This window comes from Neltuma alba, unplaced genomic scaffold (assembly GCF_004799145.2).
Source record: "Neltuma alba isolate B1F8T4 unplaced genomic scaffold, ASM479914v2 tig00001525_pilon, whole genome shotgun sequence".
Lineage (NCBI taxonomy): Eukaryota > Viridiplantae > Streptophyta > Magnoliopsida > Fabales > Fabaceae > Neltuma > Neltuma alba.
The window spans coordinates 946,035-955,560 of NW_021632496.1; the positions used below are offsets into that span (position 1 = coordinate 946,035).

Consider the following 9,526-nt stretch of genomic DNA (forward strand, 5'->3'; position numbering starts at 1 on the left):
TTGACTTTTATTTTGTAACCTAATTATAAGTTAATCCCTAATTAATTTAATAAGGTTTGTGCCACAAGTGTTTTGGAGAATTTAAGTGGTCAAAAATAGATTATATTGACTTTAAAAAAAAAGTCAAAGAGGATTAAGAAAATTGGTCAAGGTAATTAAAGGAATTAACCTTGATTAATTAAGGCCAAAATATGTCATTATGTGATAAAATCATGTGACATAAATTATGCCTAATAATTATTACGAAAATTGGCATAAATATATGATTAATTAATGCCCAAGAAAAGATGATGAATTATGGTCCAATTATGGTTAAGGAAATAGTTATGATTTGGTTAGATTATAACCAAATAATTAAGTTAGATTTGGTTAGTTTGTAACCAAGGAAATTAAGCCTTTGTGTCTCTTTGTGTGTCAAGCAATTAAGTCAACAAAAGAGGCAAGAAAGAGAGGTGCATGGCGTCATTTTTAGTGGCTTGAAGAGCAAGATTGTCTTGAGAAAATATCAAGAGAAAGGAAAGGAAGGGAAGTATGAAATGTGTTTTCATTTGCCACCATGTAATAAAATCAACATGTGACCATATTAAGAGGCTATTATAGCACTAAGATAAGAATGAGTTGTGGTTAAATTAGAACCATGAAAGATGACTTGTCTTGAGTGGAAACAAAGCTTGAAACGTGGCTTGATGTGAGCCAAGTTCAAGATCAAGACAAAATGAAAGGCTAGGATGTAATCTTGCACCAAGGACCTTTATGCAAATAACCAATAGTTCAACCCTAATTTTTGTCTATAAATAGACACCAAGGAGGAGCATTCACGGCACAAGAGAAAAGAGAAGAGAAACTATGGAAAAATTTTTCCAAGAGGGAGAAAGAAGAGAGAACCAAGAGGAAAAGCTAGGACGAAGTTCAAGTAAGTGTTCTCTTCTTCCCTAGTTCATTTGTTCTTAGTTTCTCCTCATCTTTGGGTGAATTTTGGATGGATAAAACCTAGGGGAGGTGCTGTCCAAAATTCCTAAAAATGATGAAAGTTAGTTCAAAAGGTTTAAGGTTAAGATTAAAGCTTGTTTAAGGGCTTGAATCAAGAGATTTCAAAGAGCTTTTCATGAAAAATCCTTCCCTTTCACTTTGAGCTATGTCACGGCCTAAGTAGGGTTTACAAAGGAAAATGTTTTGATTTTAATTGGTGCTTCCAATGAGTTTAGAAAATGGTGTTGTGTATAAATACACCAAGAAAGCAAAGTTGGAAGCTTGAATTTTTAAAAGGATTTTGGAACCCTAAGTCCCTACATGTCACGGCCTAGAGAAATTTTAAGGAGGGAATGGAATTTCATAAAACCAATTCCATATTTGGATTCTACATGAAAAATCATGTAGGATTAGCCCTTAAAAGTTTCAAGAATTAAGTTAAGAAAGTTAGGCCAAAATTCAAGATAAAAGGGTTTTGAGCTAGAGTTAAATTATGGGGTTTATGTAATGATCTAAGTGGCATTGTTGGTTGTTAAATAGGCTTTATACAACCTCAAAGAAGGGCCACGGTTTGGAAGAGGAAAAAGAGCCAAGTAAAGGTAGTTTTACATCCTATTTATAAGTGTTACATACATGTTCATTTTATGCTATGTATGCTTTATTTTATGCCATGATGCCTCCATGATTTTTATGTTATGATGTTGATACATGGAGATGATATGCTATGTCATGATATGATAATGTTATGTGTTTAAATTCCATGGCAAGTCACATGTTTATGTGTATGTTTGCATATAGCTAAATGACATGTTAAGTTGTAACCATAATTGTGATGTATTACTACTAAGATTCCCAAGAATCTTACCCCCCATATTTAACAAAACCCTAGGGCCTTCACTAGCCAAGAGCAAGGGCAAAGAGGTGGCCAAGAAGAAAAGGTAAAGTATCTTGAAGAAGTTGGAAATTCAAGAAGACATAGAAAAACCCTATTTGCAAAGTTATGTAATTAAAGTATGTTTTAGGGTTTATGTCTTCATGCATGGTAGAAAAGCATGCTAGATGTTATTATGAAGTTATTTGCATGCTTATATGATGGTATGATAGCTCTAGGTCCAAAGAGAGACTTTATCCTTCCAAGGGGGATAAAAGTCAACTCTTTAAGGCTTAAACTTTGACCAAAGTCAAAGTCCACATATGAGTGAGTTAGGACCTAGGATTCGGTGAGCAGATAGCTTGTATTTTTATCTGCAATATGAGATTTGAATCACTGAAATCCGATAACCACGCAAAACGTTATGCCCTTCCAAAGTTGGGCTAAAATAAAGTGGAAAATGGAAAATTGACCAAATGAACAGTAACTTTTCAAAACGAAACTGGTATTGATTTTCAAGGAAATAAATTCTCAAAGTATTTTTCCTCAAAAGGATATGGAATAAGCTTTCCGTAGAAATTGGAAGCACTCAGTTTCGAGTTCTGTAGCTCGAGATATGAATTTTTAAAGTTTGGTCACTTTTTAAGCAAAAGTGAATAGTAAACCGAGAAAGGGTTAAAATTTTCTATGTTTTCCAAACTTTGTGACCATCCAAAATGCTTCCAAAGACTTCCGCTGAGCCTATTACGTATGTTAAAAGTAAGGTGTTACACTCGCTGCAAGGACTCTTGATCTAAAATAAGCTCAATTATAGCTAAAAGCCAGAAAATGCAACAAAACCATAGATGAGGTAATAAAAAGATAAGAATAATTTGAGCTCGATCAAATTCCCCCACACTTAGACCTTTGTACTCTTGGACAAAGTTCAAAGAGATACCAGCACAAAGAGAAGCACTACCATGCTTAAAGATGAAAGCAGAAGATTAGTAAGAAATTCTCATAAGAGTTGACAACAGTAAAACAAGGATATGCTAAGAAAATAAGCACAATGGACAATTAACTCAAAAGATTGATCAAAAGAGATCTATCTTATGGATAAGTGTTTCACTCTTAACTCACTTGTTTTGGGATTATTTCACTCTAAGTCTACTCAATCCAATTTCTACCATAGGCTTGTAATAATTCTACCTCTCCACCACAAGAAGCAAACTTTGCAAATCAAGAGGACTTTTAGGGGTTAGAATTTGAATGAAGGCCAAATGAAATGAATGGAATGAGAATGAAAATGGAAATGAGTACAAGCATACAAATTATTAAAACAGAATTATCCTAAACAAACATAAAGAGAGAAGCTACTTATTTTTATTTTTATTATTTTTATTTCTCTATCTATTCTTTTCTTTTCTTTTTCTCTTTTTATTTTTCTCCTTCTTTTTTTTAAGCAACTCTCCTCGTTTTTTTTGCAGGATAAAATAATGACAAAATAATTGCATGCATATACTCAAGATGAAGGTCCAAAAGGGTTTACAATGGTAAAATGATTGGGTTTGTGTTTGGGAAGTGAGGGTTTAAAAACGAATGCCTCTATCATCTTTACAAAAACTTGATTCACTAAGCTTCGATTAAGAATTAAAACAAGTTCTAGAGAAATATGAAATAAGCAGATTCACTCAATTTAATAACTTTAGGCCTAAAAATCCTTCCAACAAGACTAAAATCTCAATTAATCAATCTCAAGGGTTAAAAACCACACAGTCATAATTTCAAAGCATATCATCATTTACTATCTATCAAAAACATGAGAATAACTAGCCCAAGTTCAACCCTCATTTAAAAGCATGGAAAGTTTTCTAACAGCACAAGTACAATTTGAACTTTCCATCAGTTTAAAAAGGATGCAAGAGCATAAAGAATCTAAGCAGGAAAAATTTCTGAAGAGCAACTGAATTTGCAAAGCATTTATTATTTATTAATATTATTATATTTTTTTTAAAAATTCTTTTTTGGGTTTGCTACGGTGAAGAATGGGGGTTGCCACGGTGAAAGCTCACAGAGAGCAAAACCTGGAGAAAAGGCCTGCTTCACCACGGTGAAACATAAGTTGGCCGCAGTGAAGTGTGGCTGAGAGCTAAATTAATGTTGACAAGAGGGGTTTCGCCGCGGTGAAATCAAATGTTTGCCACGGCGAAAGGTGACAAAGAGTAGTATTCAGTTCAATTTTTAACTCTTTAGAAAACTAAGTTCAAAACATTCACAATTCAACCAATTTATCAGTTCAAAAACACCTCAAAATCAAATAGATACATAGATGCATGAGAATTATTTGCTAGAATCCACAATAAGTCCCTCCCCCACACTTAAACACAACATTGTCCTCAATGTTTAAAGCATTATAGGCAAACAAATCACAAAGTGAATCGGAAGTTGTGAAGTCCAATTGAAATTGAAGCACAACACATCGAATTCACAAAGAGAAGGGAGAAGGTGATAGGTTGCATGCAAAGCAAAGAGGAAAAGGAAAATAGAAGTTAGGACCAATGTAAGAGTAACAGCAAAATGTAAAGGCCATCAATAGCCAAAGAGTCAAACAACATCCAATGTAACATCCAAAAGGTTTAACAAGTAACCAGCTACACCAACTAAAAAGAAACAAAAAGAACAATAAAGAAAACAAAACACAAACAACGAGCTACGACTGTGTCCCAGTATTATCCGCCCCAGACCCAGATGGTCCTGCACCAGAAGTGCCTGCTCCAGATGTCCCAGCTCCGCTCTGAGGGTCTTCCTCTTCGAGAGGTAGGATGAAGTTCAACCGGTTAGCAATCAGAGCATACACACGACGGCGATAACATCGGTCTCGATCATACAGAGCATAGCAGTCCTTCTGCCTCTTCATCTCGCGGAGGAGGGTGACTCGCAACTAGTGGACATGGTTTGCCAGCTCATCAATATCATCAGCCAAGTGTCCAAGGTGACAGGTTCAGGAGCTTCTGGATCTTGCTGTTCTTCTTGAGCTTCAGGAGCTGGTGCACCAGCTGCATGCGCTGTGCCAACATCATACACAGGGTGGATGGGTGGAGGGGGTCTAATGACAGGCTGTTTAAGGCAGTCATAACAAAACAAAGGGGCTGGCTCAAAGTAGTTGTCATTGTTGTACTCAGGGACATTGGCAGCTCTAAAAAGGTCAGTGACTAGGTGGGGAAAAATGATGCTGTTGGTGAGTTTGGGGGTGTTGATGGCATCATGGAGGGCTGAGTAAATGGTGTCGGCTACATCAAAGGATCGGCCAGTCATAAGAAGGTAAATGTAAAGGGCTTGGCGTTTTGGAACATTGGCTAGGTGGCTGGTGGGTACTAGGTTGTTGCAGACAAAATGCAGCCAAGTGCGAGCCTCAGGTCAGAACTCGGATCGCTTGAGGTATTGCTCAGAAGTGCGGGGGCGATACCAAGTGGCTCTGTCATGACACAAGGTTTGGACCACATCATCAAAAGGGTAGTTGTCTCTGTAAGCCGAATAACTCGAATGGTGACAAGGGGGAAGGTGGTGATGGAAACGGATGTTGTCAGCGGTAAAAGAATGGCGGACAAGGACATTGTAGAAGTCGGCGACCATGGAACCATGGAAACGGGCATAGGTGTAAAAATGGCAAACAAAAGCATCATTACCTATAGAACGCTCTTAGACCAAACCGGTCAATTGAGAGGCACCGAGCTGGCAGACAAAAGGGTGATCAGGGGGGTCTAAGGGAAAAGGTCGCTCCTTAAGGAGGGGTCTCTGGTCAATCTTTCGGTATAACTCCTCAAAAGTGTACTCATCCCCCGAATCAGATTCAGACACAGGCGCAGGGTTCTTAGTACGAGGCATACTCTAAACACAAGCAAAACACACTAAACAAAGGCCAAACAAACAGCAACGAACACTACCCCAGAAAAACCAAAATCACAACCTAGATAGTAGCAAATGGCTATGTAATGATTCATAGGTTTTCAGTTTATCAAAAACTTTCAGAATTATGTAAAGAGATTAAAGAAATACAAAATGCACCATGAATCATTAGAAAGCCTAAGGGCTACGTAACTACAATCTAACATCAAAATAACCCAACCTAACAACACAATAGCAGAACAAATAAACAAATTAACAACTAAACAGAAATAAAAGAAAAGAAAGAACAAAGGAAGAGAGAAAACCATACCACAACCAAGGAGGAAGAGGGCTTTAGCGCAGACTGGAGAACAGAGGAAGAGAAAAGGGAGAATGAGTAGAGAAAAGAGAGGAAGGGGCGCAGGAGAGGAACGGAAAAGGGGGAAGGCTGACAGTTCTGAAGTTTGAAAGTGAAGAGGGGAGCGGTTTCAGAAATATAGGGGACCGACGGTTTTAGTGGGGGGTGACGGTTTTTAGGTGAAGAAACTGAAGGATAAGTGGGGAAGGGGGGTTAATGGAATGGGGAAGGGAAAAGACGGAAATGAGTTTAAGATAATAGAATGGGCGAGTCAGAAATGGGGGCAAAAAGGGAATTTCACAAGGAAAAATAGGGTAAAAACGAAACTAATCAGCGCTGAAATGGTGAGTTTGCCACTGTGAAGGTACAGGTTCGCCGCGACGAACCCTTCCTGAGACAAAAAGCAAAAGGAGAAAAAGAGGTTTCACCGCGGTGAAGGTAGAAGTTCACCACGGCCAAACCATCCCGAGAGCAATACCCAGAAGCCGACGACCTTCGCCGCGGTGAAGGCTGGAGTTCGCCGCAGTGAAAGGTCACAGAGAGCAACCTAACAGACACGAACCACTTTGCCGCAGTGAAGGCTTAGGTTTGCTGCGGCGAAGTGTCACAGAGACGCACAGAACAACACAGAAACACCCAAACAACAGAGAAACACAACACACAAACAACAGAGGTAGCTGGATACTTCAAAAACTTTAAAGTGCATCAAAAGAGATCAAAAGGTGCTCAATAAGTCTATGATTAAGTAGTATACCACAAACAAGCTTTCTCAATCAATTTGATTCATATAATTCATTACAAGCACCATATTACCAACAAGCACAAAATGAGATAGGATAGAGATCAGAACTTGCAGGGGATCTTATTGAATTCAAACAACAACTACATTACTATACTACTGAAATGGTTTCTCCCCCACACTTATTCAATATACAATGCACAAAACATAGCAAGATCAATAATTAAGCAAAAGCATGTAAATGAGTGAAGGAAAGAAACGACCAGGGAATTAAGGAGGCTTTTGATTTTCATGGTAGAGCTTCAGTAGATGGCCATTAACTTTGAATCTGGCCCCGGTGTCCTCATGTAATAGCTCCACCATACCGAAATTGTGCACTTTAGTGACTGTGTATGGCCCATCCCATCTGGTGTTGAATTTTCCTTGCTTGAAAATAAACCGAGCAATGTACAATAGCACTTTATCGCCTTCCTAAAAGTCCTTTCTCAAGATACCCCGATCATGCACAAATTTGGTCTTTTCCTTGTAGAGTCTGGAGTTCTCATAAGCTTCAAGTCTAATCTCCTCCAACTCTTGCAATTGCAGCTTCCTTTCCATACCAGAGGACTCTATATTCATGTTGCACTACTTGACCGCCTAATATGCTTTGTGTTCTAGCTCCACTGGCAAATGACATGGCTTTCCATAAACTAGACGGTAAGGAGACATGCCAATGAGCGATTTGTATGCAGTCCGGTATGCCCATAATGCTTCTTCTAAACGTGAGCTCCAGTCCTTCTTGGATGGCTTAACCATTTTCTCCAGAATATGCTTCACTTCCCTATTAGATATTTCAGCTTGACCATTGGTTTGGGGGTGATAAGCAGTAGAGATTTTATGAGTGACACCAAATTTGGACAACAAGTTGATAACTGTCCTATTACAAAAATGTGTTCCTCGATCACTCACTATAGTCCTAGGAATCCCATACCTACAGAAAATATGTGATTTTAGAAATCTATGAACAGTTGGGGCATCATCTTTTCTGCAAGGTATAGCTTCAATCCATTTGGATACATAATCTACAGCTAATAAAATATATACAAAACCAAAGGAAGAAGGAAAGGGTCCCATAAAGTCAATTCCCCAAACCTCAAAAATCCCACAAAACAGAAGGGGCTGTTGAGGCATGTCATGTCTTTTTCCTAACCCCCCAAATCGCTGACACTTGTCACAAGATCTATAAAATGTAAAAGAATCTTTGAAGAGGGTAGGCCAATAAAATCCAGAATCTAAGACCTTCCTAGATGTCCTCCTTGCACTAAAATAACCACCACAAACCATGGAATGGCAAGCTGAAATAATAGGCTCAAAATCCTCCTCCGGCACACACTTCCGTATCACTTGGTCATTGCACATCCTCCACAGATGAGGGGCATCCCAAATGTAATACTTTGACTCGCTACGAAGCTTTTGTGCCTGAAATCTAGACATAAAGGGAGGAGTGAGTCCAGACATGAGATAATTCACAATATTAGCATACCAAGGCTCTATAGTAGCCACAGAACATAAAGCTAAATCAGTAAAAGAGTCACAAGTCAAGTCAGAAGAATCTACTCCCCTTGTGTCCTCCGGTAGCCTACTCAGGTGATCGGCTACTTGATTCATTGGCTCGGGTCTATCCTTAATCTCAATGTCGAACTCTTGAAGCAGTAAAGCCCATCTGATCAATCTTGGTTTAGATTGTGGCTTTTTAAGTAGATAGCAGACAGCTCCATGATCTATATACACAACCACTTGAGAATTGATTAGATACTGTCTAAACTTATCTAAAGCAAATACAATGGCAAACATTTCTTTCTCAGTGGTGGTATAGTTGACTTGAGCTGGATCGAGTGTCTTAAGAGGCATAGGCTATGACTCTAGATTGCTTCTCCTCCTTCTGGCCAAGCATAGCACCCACTGCACAATTAGAAGCATCACATGAGAGTTCAAAATGTAAATTCTAGTTGGGTGCAGTCAAAATAGGAGGTGAAACAAGCATAGACTTGAGAGTATCAAAGGCATGTCTACATTTTTCATCAAAATTAAATTCAACATCCTTTTTAAGAAGAGTAGAAAGGGGCAAAGCAACTTTACTAAAATCTTTAATAAAATGCCTATAAAACCCTGCATGCCCAAGAAAAGATCTCAAATCTTTTAGACAGGTGGGGTAAGGCAAAGATGAGATAACTTCAATTTTAGCCTTATCAACCTCAATCCCCTTACTGGAGATGAGGTGACCTAACACTATGCCACTACCCACCATGAAATGACATTTCTTAAAGTTCAAAACAAGATTTTTGGCTATACATCTATCTAGAGCTTGCCTTAGGCTATTCAGGCACTGATCAAAGCTCTCCCCATAAACCGTAAAATCATCCATGAAAACCTCCATATTGTGCTCTAAAAGGTCACTGAAAATCGCTATCATGCACCTTTGAAAGGTGCTTGGAGCGTTACATAACCCAAATGGCATCCTTCAATAAGCAAAGGTACCAAAGGGGCACGTGAAAGTGGTTTTGTCCTGATCCTCGGGGGCTATAGGTACCTGAAAATAGCCGAAAAGCCATCTAAAAAGAAGTAATGTGATTTACCAGCTAGTCTCTCCAACATTTGGTCAATGAAGGGTATAGGAAAGTGATCCTTACGTGTTGCATCATTAAGTCTCCTATAGTCTATGCACGCACACCATGAGTTTTAAACC

The 9,526-nt window shown here is 38.6% G+C and overlaps 1 long non-coding RNA gene across 1 annotated transcript; it reads left to right on the forward strand.

Annotated features, from left to right (window-relative positions):
• The first annotated feature begins 1,257 nt into the window (after positions 1 to 1,257).
• Positions 1,258 to 2,057, forward strand: LOC114758381 (uncharacterized). Its single transcript, XR_003741787.1, has 2 exons — positions 1,258 to 1,568; positions 1,859 to 2,057. It is a non-coding gene; the product is annotated as an uncharacterized LOC114758381 (long non-coding RNA).
• The last annotated feature ends 7,469 nt before the right edge of the window (positions 2,058 to 9,526 follow it).